This window comes from Pinus tabuliformis, chromosome 5_1 (assembly GCF_031772625.1).
Source record: "Pinus tabuliformis cultivar Carrire ecotype Pingquan chromosome 5_1, CPIR1, whole genome shotgun sequence".
NCBI classification, from domain to species: Eukaryota; Viridiplantae; Streptophyta; class Pinopsida; order Pinales; family Pinaceae; genus Pinus; species Pinus tabuliformis.
Window position 1 is genome coordinate 117,423,451 of NC_142305.1, and position 15,635 is coordinate 117,439,085.

Consider the following 15,635-nt stretch of genomic DNA (forward strand, 5'->3'; position numbering starts at 1 on the left):
AGAAGGAACAAGTTCTAGTACCCTTATAACATGAGTTTCCTTCTTGCAAGAAGGTCGAATCATCCTTCTCTATGGTGGGTCAAAGTCACTAATTTGTTGGTTTCTTCCTTCATTATCAATGAGCTTAGTTCTATTCATAACCTCTAGGTCTAAATCCTGAAGGGAAGAGGGTACTTGTTTGGGTATTAATTGGAATCTTGGGTCGTGTTCCTTCATTCATGGTGGGATTCTCAGTATAGCAAAAGTTACCACATTTTTTGTTGTGTTTTACACATTTGTGTTTCACCAAGAGGCTGCACTAGACTTCTTTAAAGAAAATATATATAGAGGTTGGAAAAGGGCCACGGATTTCCTCATCATATTGTGCATGTGTGTTGTTGGTTATCACTGATATTTCTTTTGTTGATTCTATGTGTATCTGAGATTGGGTATGCTTGTAATTGTATTGTTATCATTGTGGCAAAGTTTTCTTGACAACGGGTGGTATTCTAACGTTTTTTTCCCGAAGGTGGCAAAACCTATCAAACTCAGGTGTCAAACCAACAGTGAGGACAGCCATCTTTGGCTGCTATCCGCGAATGTCGGTTTGACTCATCACTGTTATCAAGGAAAACCACGCCACCTGTAATAACCCGCTGGTGGTCCGTAAGGGAGCAGGCTTTCACTCCTGCCAGATGCCTCTGGGTCTTGGGCCGTTAACCTGTTTCCTTACGTCCGAGGAAGACGAGCTCTTAGCCAAGCAGAAGCAGTTTTACGGCATACTCCAGGCCGATGTGGTATTCTAACGTTGCAACAATCATCTACTGCCATTATTAGTGCTTATGTTCACTGGTATTTCTGACCTCAATCCTCTTTTAATGTTGGAGCATGTATTATCAATGGTATATGCATGTATCTGAAAGTGGAGTTGAATGCACTAATTTTGGAACCTACACTTCTAAAGATTACAGTGTTGGAGTGTTTTATTTATGTGGTTGAGCTTCACATATGAAACAAATCCTAGGTTCCTCTATCTTTTCATATTGTAATTTATGTTTGTGTGTTAATGAAATGATTGATCATATTTAAAGAGTAACTTTGGTGAGCATATATTATGAAGGTGGTTGTGTTTTCGGAGTTTCATTTAAGATATATACAGTTGGGTTGAACACTTCTTAGGAATATATTTAGTATTGTGTTGACTCTTGGGAATAAGCCACATAAATTGTTTAACGAAACATTTCATAGAAATCCAAGGCAAACACGAAAATTTCGTGGAATTTTCCAAGGTATTCCTGAAGGGGTATCTTATAGTGGTGTCAGAGCATGGTATTAGAAAACTGTGTGGTTTTAATGGCAATCTATCAAAGTATTTTGATGAGTTTTAAGGTTATCAAGGAAAAGAACCCACTCCATTTTGGAAATATGAAGACAAATCAGGAACTCATGGAGGAAATTTTGCAAGTTATGCAAGGATATGAAAAGAATTTAACTACATTTTTAAAGCATCTTGAGTTGTTTAAGTCGCTCTTATTAATTGGGAAGAAAAAAGAGGGATTCAAATCTAAAGAAGTGGATGAGTTCTCGGAAGTACATGCACTTGTTCATGTTGAGGATGTGTGCAATGAGGCTAAAGAAACAACATCCTTTAATACTCCATTAGAGTTATCAAATGAGATTGATAACATCAGTGAATGTGATAGACAAGTTGAGAATACACATGCTAATTTTTTCCAATCAATTAGTAACAATGATTATGATGATTTGGGTGTGTTAGCACCTAATCATGATAAATAATTGGATGTTGAACTAAATTCTCAAGAGTTATGCATGAAGGATTACAAAGAGGAATATGATTTTGGGAAGCGTGATGACAATTACCATGACTCCCATCATTTGGCAGGGGAATTGAAGGTATATGAAGACATGATTGTTGCATCCATGAGGAATTTTGATGATACATAAGCATTAATGGTGAATTGTTGTTGGAAGAGTGTAGTTACACATGACAATTTAAGAGGAGAGCCCCCCCCCTGCAGATTTCTAGACACTAAAAAAGGCATTGGTAGAAATGAAATCTAACTACCTATGCATTCTTTCGGATAGAAATCACCTACTCATGCTTGCTAAGACATATCATGATGTGCTAGTAGGGAAAGAGGAGGAAGTTGACAGGCTTACACTTGAGCTTGAGACTACATAGAAGTCGTTGAAAAGTAGCCAATTCACCCTTCAACAGTAAAACTCATTGCAAGTTGAGTAGCTTTGTATGGAGTTGAGTTATGTGCGATGTTTATCCTCCATAGAAGACAATCAGTTAACTATGGAAAACATCACAAAAGATTATGTTAGGAGAACTCATGATTTGATAGAGCAGCCTCCTATGATGATTGAGCATGAGGAGCACCAAGATGAATTGGCACTTGGAAAGAGGTATGTCTTAGAGGTTCCTGATTATTCACCCATGGGATGTGGAGACATGTATATTTTAGACGAGGATACATCCATCTGGGATCCAGGTTTAGTTGACACATGTGGAGTGGATACTAAGAGCCTAGGTTGGCAATTGGATCTGGGGGGGATTTCCATCATATACTAGAGGTGTAGGGTGACTACAGTGTTGATGGGATGGTTGACCTAATGACCGAGTGAACATGTTCTTTAGTCGAGTTCCAGTCAATAGTAGTGGCCAATCAGTTTATGAGCAGACTCTGGGATACATCCTGGCACATCATCCTTGTACAAGGTTGCTGGAAGTAGTTATTGGGATAGGAGGGAATTGGTATGCCACTAGGAAATGCATTGTATGGATAAAATGCTCTTTCATTTATGTATTAGTCACAAGAGAAATAGAGGATTAACACAATAGTGACTTCCCCATTAGCATGTGAGGAGTTATGTCACTCAAATCTACTAGGAAAAATTAGGAGATATGACTCACATCATAGTGGGTTCACTAGTAGAGTGGCAGTTACATTGACACATGTGGGATACCAGATGATAAAATGTGGCATGGTAGTAAGAAGTGTCATCCAATGTTGCACAGACATATCTTGTGGGGTAAAATGTTATGTAGAGGGGTGCTAGGATATGTGGTTGTATGCAGTAGTGTATGATGTTACATAGTAGGATTTTGGAACACTGCCACCAGAGATATCTTTTGACAAGGATGTCAGGCATACCATCAAGTTTAGCTTACCCAAGATCAATGAGGGTACGAATGAGCATCTTTGGATCATAGCCCTAGGGACTCTCACACTTATCTCTTTGTTATATTTCTTTCAATCAAAGATATTTGGTTTTTGTCCCTTGATGCTCTCATCATGAGAAGCAAGACACAGGAGGTTCGCTTGTGACAGTTGGATGGGACACATTACATCAGGAGAGAGACTCTCCAGTTGTGGAATATGGTCATGGTGAAATTTGGCATATGAAGGCTTAGGAATGGCCCAATATGCTACAAAGATAGCATAGGTTCCACCCAAGAGCTCACACTTAGGGATGTAGAAATTCTCACTGTAGATCACCTGATAATGCAATGTAACTAAAGTAAAATACTTGATCTACTTCTACAAACAAACTTGCGGAAGCTTAATTGATTTTGAGCAAGATCAAATAGAACACGCATAACAGATGAAGAAGAAATCAATCACACATGAACACAGAAGAATACTATGGGGAAGCCTCAGCTAAAAACCCCGCTATCTGTATTATCATACAAGTGGAAATATCTTAGGATTACACAAAGATTTAGCTCACAAGCTATCTATCTCTCAGTACAATCCCTCACTGCTGCTCATCGACCGAATAGACAACACATATGCCTTCCTTCAATCCTCCGAGCCTCCTATTTCCTTGCGCAATTTCTCCTGGGTCCTAAAGCTACCACCTGTGTGTAATAATTCCTCAGACACTGCTCTGACCTCTGAAATAATTGCGCTCCTCAAGGAATGAATTCCTTCTGCATGCAAGAGATATCCTCATGGGAATATTCCTACAACTGATAGTACATTGTCCCATCCTTTGATCTCAACTGGGTCTCTGTCTGAACTGACATGCATGAGTTATTTATGAGAGAATATTCAGTTATCTGAAGTACACTAGTTGCATGCATGCATGCATTGACTAACTGAACTCACAATCAGTTCCACAAACTATTGGAACTAATCTAACTGGACTTAACTCAGTTAACTGAGCTAACTAATTACAACTCAAAGTACAACTCATCTTGATCTACTTAATTGAGGGATAACTTCCTCAATCAAAGGGATAATTGTTGCATGTCTTCACATAGACTTCATGTTTGATTTTCTTCAACTAATTAACTCAAAATGAATTAATTAATTATTTTACAAACAACTGCTAAGATCAAATTCGAATTTTAATTCTCAATTTAATTTAGGGACTAATTAAAATTGGAATGTATCCCGAAATGCTATCTATAGCAATGCTATTTTTAGCATTTCTTGTTGCTATTTTCAACAAGGGAGATGCATGACACACTTTGGGCAGGATAATTCGAGACAATCTATGAGCATGACATACAATAAATGGTAAACTTCTCTTGCAGGAGGGTGTTTGGACACTAGGCAGTATTGGAGTGCATTAGAAAATTTATTTGTGTGATTTGGTAGGAGCAGGGAGACTTAGTAGGCACCAGGTTGATTATCGATACATAGTGTACCTTTGTTGAATGCATGCAAGGATAAAATGGGAGACATGGATGGTTTCCAACAACTATCATTATTACTCGGTGATAATCAGAAAAAATGGGGAGTTGTGAACTTTTGATTTGGTTATGGAATCCAGAGATTCCATTAGCTGATAAATCACTCCACCTCTTGATGAGCATGGTTATAAGATCGAGTGATCTAGTTGATTTTGGAGGTAAAACATGGAGGATTTATGAGGCCTTCACCATGAGGCAATGAAAATTTTCCCTGATGTTGCTCAAGATCGAGTCTAGATGTTAACTGATAGACTCTGACTTCACTGAGATGCCTTGGAAGGAGTTGCTTCATGGTTATGGGTCCAAACCTTATAGATATTTTGGCATGATGCTCAAGACGAGGAGGATTCAATATGAGCACAATGGGTAGTTAGTAAGGACTAGAGCAGCATAGCATTAGCCTAACAATCTCCTTTTGAGATCAACATGGGATCCTGGTATTACAGGGCTTGGAAATTCAACTACCATTAGGGATGAGTTGGTTTTTACAAGCGTAGATCACTTAGATCTTCCATTGGACCTCAGTTTCATAGATATCATTTCACTCCTTAGTGATTCATTGATATTTTGGAGCACCTCACTAGTATGGCAATGTGGGGGGAATAGTTAGTTCATATGGACAAGGACATGTTTCAGCAGGAGTTGAATTGTACTTCTAGGAGTTTACTCTTGAGGTACATGGGATTGGTTTTCAGGTAGAACATCTTTTCGAGGAGTTGGTCAAGATTTTTCATTATTGAGGTTCTCTACTTACTGATAGTATGGAAAGCACCTTTGGTTGTTATGCCTTGTTGAGGAGTGAGTGGAGTAAAGAATGCTTCATGAAGATCAATATGGTTTGGGACCCCAACATCATGAGATCCATTCGTGTTGGGATAGTACAGTGTTTTGAAGTGGCTCAGAGGCACATTTGGAGCCCTATTATTAATAGGGTTCAACTTGTGGAGAGGCAGTTAGTGATGACATTGCTTGAGGACAAGCAATTTTGGGGAGGGAGATTGTAATTTCCCCAAATTTTACATTACCTTGTGATGATATTAGGAGGAGTTTCTAGAGATTATGTCATCCAGGTCACAGGATTTGGATTACATTATTAGCAGGCCCAGAGGGCTTTGAGGAGTTTTATGAGGTCCAACTGAGATTTCTTGCCATATTTAATCATCAAGATTAGTTCCTCACAATTCACTCTTGGTTCCATTACATTCCGGCGATCCCCGTAAAACAAGGTTATTAACAAGCATATTTTAATCATTTATGCTTAAGGCATTATTCGAGGTTGATTGCTTGGAGGAACATCTTAGTGTAATAGCTCATTGGATTAGAGGTGAAAAAAGATCTACAATACAAGATGATAAAAAAGGGCTTTAGCTGGTTGTTGTGATCATGGAGGCGGATTAAGCATTTATGGGGTTAAAAGTAACTTTAATTAGTTAATCAAGCCACTTTATTAAATAAAAAAGGGAAACGTGTTTTCATTATTTAATTGGGGAAAAGGGTAAAATTGTGGCAAACGTGGAAAATGAGTTATAGAAAAAGGGAAATGAGGGGGTCTCTCCTTGTTCTAGTCTTTTTCCATTTCAGAAAAAAAATGAAATTGGAGAGCTCTTAGAGAAAGTCTAGGGTTTTGGAAACTCTTAATTCTAGTTGTCGATTTTGATGTTGAAACCATACACCCTGGCTAGTTCGAGGAGCGATATCACTCATATTTCGCCATTGCACTTCCTTGAAGATGAATATTTGTAGAATCTAGAGGAGGTATCTGTGTTATCAATTGAATTTATCTTTTGATGTTGTGTATTCTATATATCTTCGTACAGGTGGAAATTCCAAACCAAATTTAGAGCCAAGATTATTGTTGAAGAAAGGTTGAATTCTGACCTCATTTTGTTGGATGAGTTCACTGATATAAAGGCATATTTGGAAGGGAATGAAGGGATGATTTCTAGTACCCCTATAGCACGAGTTTCCTTCTTGCAAGGAGTTCGAGTCATCCTTCTCTATGGTGGGTCGAAGTCAATAATTTACTCGTATGTTCCTTGCTTAACAATGGGTTGAGTTTCATTCATAACCTTTGGGTCGAAATGTTGAAGGGAAGAGATTATTTGTTTGGGTATTAATTGGAAGATTGGGTCGTGTTCCTCGTGGAAGGAGTCTCAGTATAGGCAAAAGCTACCACATTACTGGTTTTGTTTTGCACATTTCTATTTCACCAAGAGGTTGGACCAAACTATATATATATATATATATATATATATATATATATATATATATATATATATATATATATATAGATATATATATATATATATATATAGAGAGAGAGAGAGATCTATACGCTGGAAAAGGGCCACTTTCCTCATCATACTGTGCGTGTGGGTTGTTGGTCATCACTAATATTTCCTTGTTTATTATCTACGTATCTAAGATTGGGTATGCTTGTATTTGTATTGTTATCACTGTGGGAAAATTATCTTGACAATTGGTGGTGTTATAACTTTGCAATAGTCATCTACAACTATTATTAGTGCTTCTGTTCACTGGTATTTATGATCTCATGCCTCTTTTTAATGTTGGAGCATGTATTATCAATGGCATGTGTGTGTGTGTAAAAGGGAGTTGAATACACTAATTTTGGAGCCTATACTTCTCAAGATTACAATGCTAGAGTATTTTATTTATGTGGTTGATATATTATAGCTTCACTGTTGAAACAAATCCCAGGTTCCTCTATGTTTGCATATTGTAATTTATGTTTGTGTGTTAATGAAATGACTAATCATATTTAAAGTGCATATGTGGTGAGCATATATTATGATGTTGGTTGTCTTTATTTTAGTTTCATTTAAGATATATACGTTTGGATTTAACACTTCTTGGGCATATACTTTGTATTGTATTGTCTCATGGGAATAAACCACATAAACTTGCACCTACAACCAATAACATATAAATTGTTTGACGAAACATTTCATAGAAATCCAAGGCAAACTCAAAAATTTCGTGGAGTTTTCCAAGGTATCCCTAAAGGGGTATCTTACACATCTCCAATGTAAAATCCATTAGGTACATCGCAATAGGTGTCATCTTCAAATTTCACACTAGCTTACGACTTTATGCAAATTTTCAAGTTTAAGTGTGGGAGGATCATCATTAAACCCTATCAATTGTACCATTTGCAAAGAAGAAGAGTATCTTCTAAGAAACTCACCAAGGAGTAAGTTTACATGAAAATGATATGGTTTGGGGTTTACTTCATGGGAACGATGTCATTAACCTTCAAGTTACATAAGATATTCATCTTCATGAACCCCTTTGTATAGGGAGACCTTAGGCATTGAGTTACCATTTCCTCTACATTGTATCTCACTGCCCCCTTTTGCCTTTTTCTTATATTCTTTTACTTTGTTTCACAATCCTCCTTTTTGTATATGCATTTAATTGCATAGGGGTGAATATAATTTAACTTATTCCTTATCTAATCGTGTGTTTCACTGAATAAAACTTAGGGCAATGGTCTCATGGCAAGGGGGTAGAACTGAAGCTCTACTTTGGATTTTGGTTTATTATTAATATCCCTTTATTTATTCTTTTGAATTTTCAAATTCATTTCTTGCACTTTCTCTCTTTTTTATAAAGTTATGTCAAAGTTAGGAATCCAAGCCCTTTATTCTCATGGGATTATGAAGCACACAACTTTTTGGGATACAGGTGACATGGAACTAAAAAGAAGGGACGGCGAAGAAGGGATAGATGGAGCATGTTATGTATGGAAAAGACATCAACACATTACCCTTATTAGAATCCCTTGGAAGTAACCTTGTTCCCAAGAGTGGTAACACTTCATTAGGAGGTTGATGATGACCATGAAGGTGAACAAAATAAAAAATCTTACCAAGCATCATGATTCATTATCTAAATCAATGCACAATCTATATTTTCATGTCAACTACATCGAATGTAAATACTCAATCTAAAGTGATGAACAAATGTACCTCATGTGTGTTAGGCACCCTAATCATAAAATGAGTGAGCTCAACAAGACGTGAGAGGCATCTATGGGTAGTTGTTTGTGCAAAAAATTGAGTTTCATCATTATGATCATTGTTTGTGATGAAGAGCATCACATAAAAATATCCTCTAGTTATTTCTACAAGTGAGGGGGTAACAAATCCAAATAAAAGTTATCCTTCTATGTCATATCTCCCAAAAAACTATTTGGAATGATGAGCTTAAGTCCTTTTTGGTAGTTTTCCATTTGTGGCATCTATTTGGTAAATGTTGGACTTTGAAAAGTTCTTGCCATGATATGGAGGGGGCATATTTCTCCTTATATATATATGCCCATAATAAGTTATGAGGTGATATATGTTATGTACAGAACGTAGAAAAAAATATAGATTCAAATACATAGAGATATTTGTGATATTCCTTGGTTAACATTTTTCCCCTTCTGTAAATAATTGCAATTACTCTAAAAAATGACTGAGAAAGGGACACATATTCTATTGCTTGAGGAAGAGGTTGCTTGAGGAAATGGTTATTCTTTAATTAACAATCCTAGTTGGTGGAAAAACAATAAAATGTGATAATTATGCATTGAATTCAACTGAAAAGGGATGGACTAGTTGAAGTCCTTTAGCCCAAAATGTAAGCAAGGGAAAGGACAAAAATTTATGAGTAGCAATGGTTGCATTATCAGGGGATGATTGATGTGCAACTTGTGGGGAGAACAACGACAGTTAATCTATTAGGTGATGGGGGCGATGTTATTGAGAGGAGACATGCTCCCTCTTGCTCTCACATGCACACGGGCATGAGGCATTGACAACAAATGCAACACTTAGAAATATTATGTGAGAGAGAACACAATGTTGAGAAAGAGATCAAGTGGTCTCTAGAATTTAATCATTTCCAAGAAAGGAGCAACAATTAAGGAACCTTTTGAGTGAAGCTTGTTGTATGAATCATTCAAGAGAATGTGGCTTGCCTGTAAGGTTAAAGAACCCACTATAAGCTTATGGATTGATGAACCTGTTAGATTTGGGAAGAATCACTTAAGTGTTTTGTGAGGGTTGAAGAATCACTAGGAGTTGCCTTGGGGCTGAAGCTCTGGTGCTTGACTCACTGAGGAACCACCTGGGAAAGTGATTTCCTTACCCATTAACAACTTACCACTAAAGAATCTTCCTCATAGTGGACTCTCTTCTCCTAAAAGTGAGCTAGAGTTCTTTGTATTGTGAAATGTTGGCATATCTATGTATGTCTAAACTATGTGAGCCATAATGAGCTTAGTTGGTGGATGAAGGCAACACTGGCCTAGTGACATCATGTTTTAGTTGTGTTGGATGACTAAAAGCACACACAAGCACCCCACCTCAAGATTTAAAATATGGCTCACGGGTGATAGTTGTAAGTAAGTCTTGGTTGCAACTGTCTATGGTTGGATGGAGAGTTGTGGTCCCAAACTCAGTTGCCAAAAATATTTCAAGATAGGTATTCTAATGTGTTTACATTGATAGTGAATATATGTTTGCATTCCTGGTTGAAATGATGTATATAGATGTATTGAATGTGGTTTATGTTCTTATTGTTACATATATGACTAACATATTGCTTTGTTGGCTCAAGGAATTGGAATAACTTGTATTGATATGGGTCATGAAGAGAAATAATAACTAATGTGGAAATTATTTCATTTCAGGATTGAGATTATGATGACTTCAAGTATGTTACAGGTAGATACCCTGGTTGTGGATTTGTCATTTTGCATTAATATTAGTGCTTCGATCTAAATAATAACATGTATATGTGGTGTGTAAGGCACAACCTCAGCTTGTATGACTCAATTTCATGCTCTAATTCATCTTTGTTGTGTATGTATTGACGATTAAATCCTTCGAGACTAGGGGATCTAGTCTGTATGTTGTATCGATGTTGGAACATCTTGATAAGCTCTATTTAAATGATTGAATATAGTCACGTTGATCAACTTGGTGGGTGCCTTGTCTATGGGAGGTCATTTATAGGTCTCTACTAAGCCTGAAAATCTTTCACAAGCATTGCCTCTTTGTTTTTCATGCCAGTACTTCCTATATATGTGTGTATAACCATTCACAAGGGCGGCATATGACTTGGGTTGCACCTTGGTGTGTGGCAAGAGTGTTGAAGCCCCTTCAAGAGTCACCAAGTTGGTGAGAAAGGGTATTTGACTTTTGTCGATGCAACACATGCCTGGAATTCTCGTCCATGACAAAGGGATGGTTGTAGGCTTGCTGTATTATTATCCATGTACCTACATATATGGTTCAAGTTTATCATTTAACTTGAAAGGGGATCCTCCTCCTTTTTCATGGAATGCCAATCTTCTTGCAGCCCTTCTTATAACCATACATTCCTGATCATTTCTATCAACTTACAATGTCTATTAGTTTCCAAGAGAGGTCTTTGGACCTCTGGGAAGTAATTAAATGCTTATGGGCTCTTAGTGTAGTCACTTAAGTATTCATACCCTTGGCCCATGCTTATGACTGACCTTCGAAGGAGTGATTCCTAATGATTTGGTGTGTGTCGACCTCCTAGAGGCCTTTTTGGTACTGTATGCCATCTATAGACCAAAAAGAGGAAACCTAGTTGTAAGCTCGAGAGGGATAGCACATGTAGGTGCTTCGCATAACCTCAAGGTTAAGGGTCAAAGTGTAACAACCCTGGTTAAAAATGCATGTAATAAAGTTAATAAAGGAAAACTAATAACCAAGGTCATGGGACACGTATTCCAAGCTGAATGTTGGACAAAACATAGTGATGGGGATCACTTGTGATTAATTAATCGCTATGAAAATTGGGAAAGGCAATGACAAAGCCTTTTGAAAGGCATGAGACATTTATTGACATTTTATTTATGAAAATAATGGAAATAGGAGAAAAGGAAGGTGAAAGGTCACAAGTTGCATGTGAGGAGGAAAATAATGGAAAATTGAAGAAAATAGAGGCCTCGTTAATAAAAAGTCTTACGAGGATCAGTTTACAGACTTTTTTCAGTTTTAGCTTGGGGATCTCTCTCTATTCTCTCTCTCTCATACTCTTGGACACTTAAAGTTTTCTTGGAGCACTCTTGGAGGAGTGTGGCATACTTGGGATTTGGAGCAAGAAGGAAAAAGAAGATCAAGGAAGTGCAAGAGGACGTCGAGATAAACAGCTACAACGGGTTTTGCTTGCAGGTATCGAGTTTCATATACAATTTCCTTGCTAGTTTTGGAATGCATGGCACATGCATGTGGTTTCTTGGTCATGATATGTCATTGGCATGGAGGATTGACTAGATTGATAGTGGTTTTGCCTATCCTTTCCATTTACTGGATAGCCATTGTGTTGTGGGTTTCTTTCCTCTTGCTTTCTAGTTTGTTCTCATGTTCCTTTGGTTGTGGGTTGAGTTACTAGTTCCTAAAGGCTTAGTTGGACAAACGCTCTGGAAGCCCTATAACAACTTGGGTTGAGTTACTATTCCTAGAAACCTTGGTTGGACAGACGCTCTAGAGCCCTTGGTGGGTTGAGTTACTAGTCCTAGAAGCCTTGGTTGGACAAACGCTCTGGAGCTCGGCAACACCTGTGGGTTGAGTTACTAGTCTTGGAAGTCTTGGTTGGAACAAACACTCTAGAGCCTTGGATAGCTTGGGCAGAGAACGATCTGGTGATGGTTAGTGATGTATGACCGTGAGGTGGAAGCACTGGTTGAGAGTTGAGGTGTTTTGGCCTCTGGAAACCCTGGTTTGGTTTTGTTTGATTTTGTTTCATGAGATCCAACATTCATGCTTAGAATATGGCACGAGGGTGATTGTCTGAAAGAGAGATTTGGTTCAATCCAATCTATGGCCAGGTGGTACATGGAAGTACTTGACTTGGTTGAATTTACATATGTTAATAAGAGATTCTTTTCTTTGGTATTTTCATGAGTAAATGTGCTTGATATTATGTGGCTTTAATGGTTGTTTCCTCATTGATATATCTATGGTTATTTACTAGTTATAAGCATGTTTATGACAGTTATGATGTATGGATCTCATCATGTTTTGGTTAGTATATTAAATATTAATGAATTAATGGCCTAATAGATAACATTGCAACTATTGTGAGGAGATATCAGTCCTCTTTGACGATTCTCATATAAGTATGAGACCCCTATGCTCATATCTGTTGTTGTGACTTGTAGATTACATGTTTGTGATATGTTTGATGAAATGCCTATCATGGCTAGTAGGGGTCAGATCAAGTGCTTGTTCAGGTGTTTGCATTAGCACCCTTGTTTCAATGTTATGTGTCATTTCTGGAAGTTTCATGAAGTTCTAAGCAGTGGCCTAAGTCCTAGCCCTGAAAGAGTGGCACAAAATATGGGGTCGCTAGCACAGAACTACTTGAAAAAGGCCATAGTCGCATGGATTCCTTGTTGTGGGAGAAATTGGAGGGTCCCAATCGCATGCATGCCTTGTCATGGGAGCGACTGAGGCTTTAGAGCAGTGAAAAATAAATTTCTCTCAGGGGTTGGACACCTGAAGGGGTTGGTTGGCTCCTGAAGCTCATGTAGCTTCTAAGGAAGGCCAGTTTGGTTTTTTCATGTCAATTCCACTTCCTTAACTGTACATGGGAAGTTGAATCATATCATAGTAACTCTTCGTCACATGTTTACCTCGGTGGACCGGTTAGCTTGGGTAAATGTGGGAGGATGGTGTTACACAAAGTTTTTTTGCAAGTCTAAGTAGTTATAAAACCACCAAGGTCGAGTCACAGTTGAGACCTTCATGTATGGCCCTTTGTGGTTTATACAACCATGTTAGGTTGAAACAACTATTATCGTGCTAAGTAGATGTTGCCAACAGGGTTTTCTTATCATGTTCACAAACCAATGCATAATATCACAATGGAAAATGAATCGCATGATGTGTCCTTATAAGAGGTTGTCATTTTTTAAAGCCTTTTCCTTCAGCCCCTACGACTAGAAGGCTAACTGAGTCCTCTTGGACAAGGTCAGGGTTGGGGCTAACCTTATGGCTCTATTGAGTGAGTTGAGGTTGGGATCTACCTCACAACTTGGTGGTAAGCAGCAGTTGAGGTTGAGACCAGTGCGGCGGAGCAAAAGCTGTGCTAGAGTCAAGGTCAACCTCTGACTTGGGAAATCACATGCATATGAGGTCAGGGTCAGGCCCAATTCAATGGAAGCGGTAGTGCTACTGGACTAATGAGTCTACCTCGGACTATGACTATACTTTTGGCTTTGCCTTGCATGTTTTCTTGGTAAGGGTTATGTGTGTAATGAAAGGAGAATGGTAAAATTCTAACCCATGAATAGGTCAACAACAAATATGCCAATGTTATGTGGCATAAATTGAGTGGCATTGTTAGCCACATTATGAGCTGATGACGTGGAGTCAATAGATTTGTCAAAAATTCAATTGACCATAGTTTTGGTCAAGAGGTCAGATTGGGGTGAAATTTTATATCACTGAAATGCCTCGCTGAGACTAACATCATGAGGTCAAATTGGGGTCCAATGCAAGTTTTAAGGACTAAAAAATGTGTGTGTGTGTGTGTGTGTGTGTGTTTCCATCCATCCATCCATTTCTACTCCTCCCTCTGCCATAACCAACCCAGACTGGATCAAAGGAGAAGCATTCTCGATTTGCACTACCCACTTCATGATTAACAACCCTGGATGAGTCAAGTGAATCATTTGGTTACCTCTATCTGCCACTCCCATTATTGTGTACTACTTCGATGCTTAAACAGAGTGGGACAAACTGCCCATATTCATTCATGAACACTTACATGACCATCACTAATCGTATTAATCCTCCACAGGGACTGGGTGCCACTCCACCTCCTAACCCACCTTCTTAACTGGTCTTATTCCAAAAACCCTTCCCATAGAAAGGGGTTGTTACACACTAGTAGGAGGCAGCACATACTTCACAACCTATATATATATATATATATATATATATATATATATATATATATATATATATATATATCCCACCTCTCTAACTGCACAGGGGAGATTGGATTAGGAAGTGAACACTTCTCACCCTAGATTGGGATGGGAGGGTGTTTTACAATATTGCTAAGAGCACAACAATATAACAAAATCCAATTTTTTTAATGAATCAAATGGATTAAAGACTACAAAATTCAAAGCATTACAAAATAGCTAGAATGGTGATAGCTTATCTCTGAAGAGGGATGTGTCAATTATGTTCATTCACAATAAGAAATTACAAGAGCAAAAAGCTACCGTTTAACATAAATTATGATGCCCTAAGATGTAAAAACCCTAACCATGGGAAATGATGCAACAAAAGGAATGTGAACCTTGTGGAAGCTTGTTGATACGTCAACTTCCTAAGGCAACAAGTTTTGCACACAAACTTTGTTTAGGGTGTTTATTCCATTACAAAGCTTAATCTATTCTCTATGTTTTCATGGGCCATCATGATTGATGGCATATGTCAATTGTTAATAATGCATGGGGGAATTCTCGAAAAATGCACCAAAAATTTAGGCCCTTGTTGACCGGATAAATCGTTCTTGCGGACAAGACCGATCTCCCTAGTATCTATGGATATCTAGCGACAAGCAAACCAAACAAATTCTATCTTTCTCTAAATATTGCGATTTATAAATAAAATCCAATAGATGTTTTAGACCCTACCTCAAGTCCAATGCCAATTTGTGGAAGCCACGCTTCGTTCGTCCAAATGAGCTCCCTTTTAAAGAACCTGCAAACACAAACAGGCACACATCAAATAACACCTGCATAGCCAATATAATAAACCATATTTATCATGATGATCAAGGAATTCATGAAATAAACCATAGAAGACAATTTATTGAGAAAAATGAATCTGATTGTATTAACTTTAAACAAAGAAGAACTTTA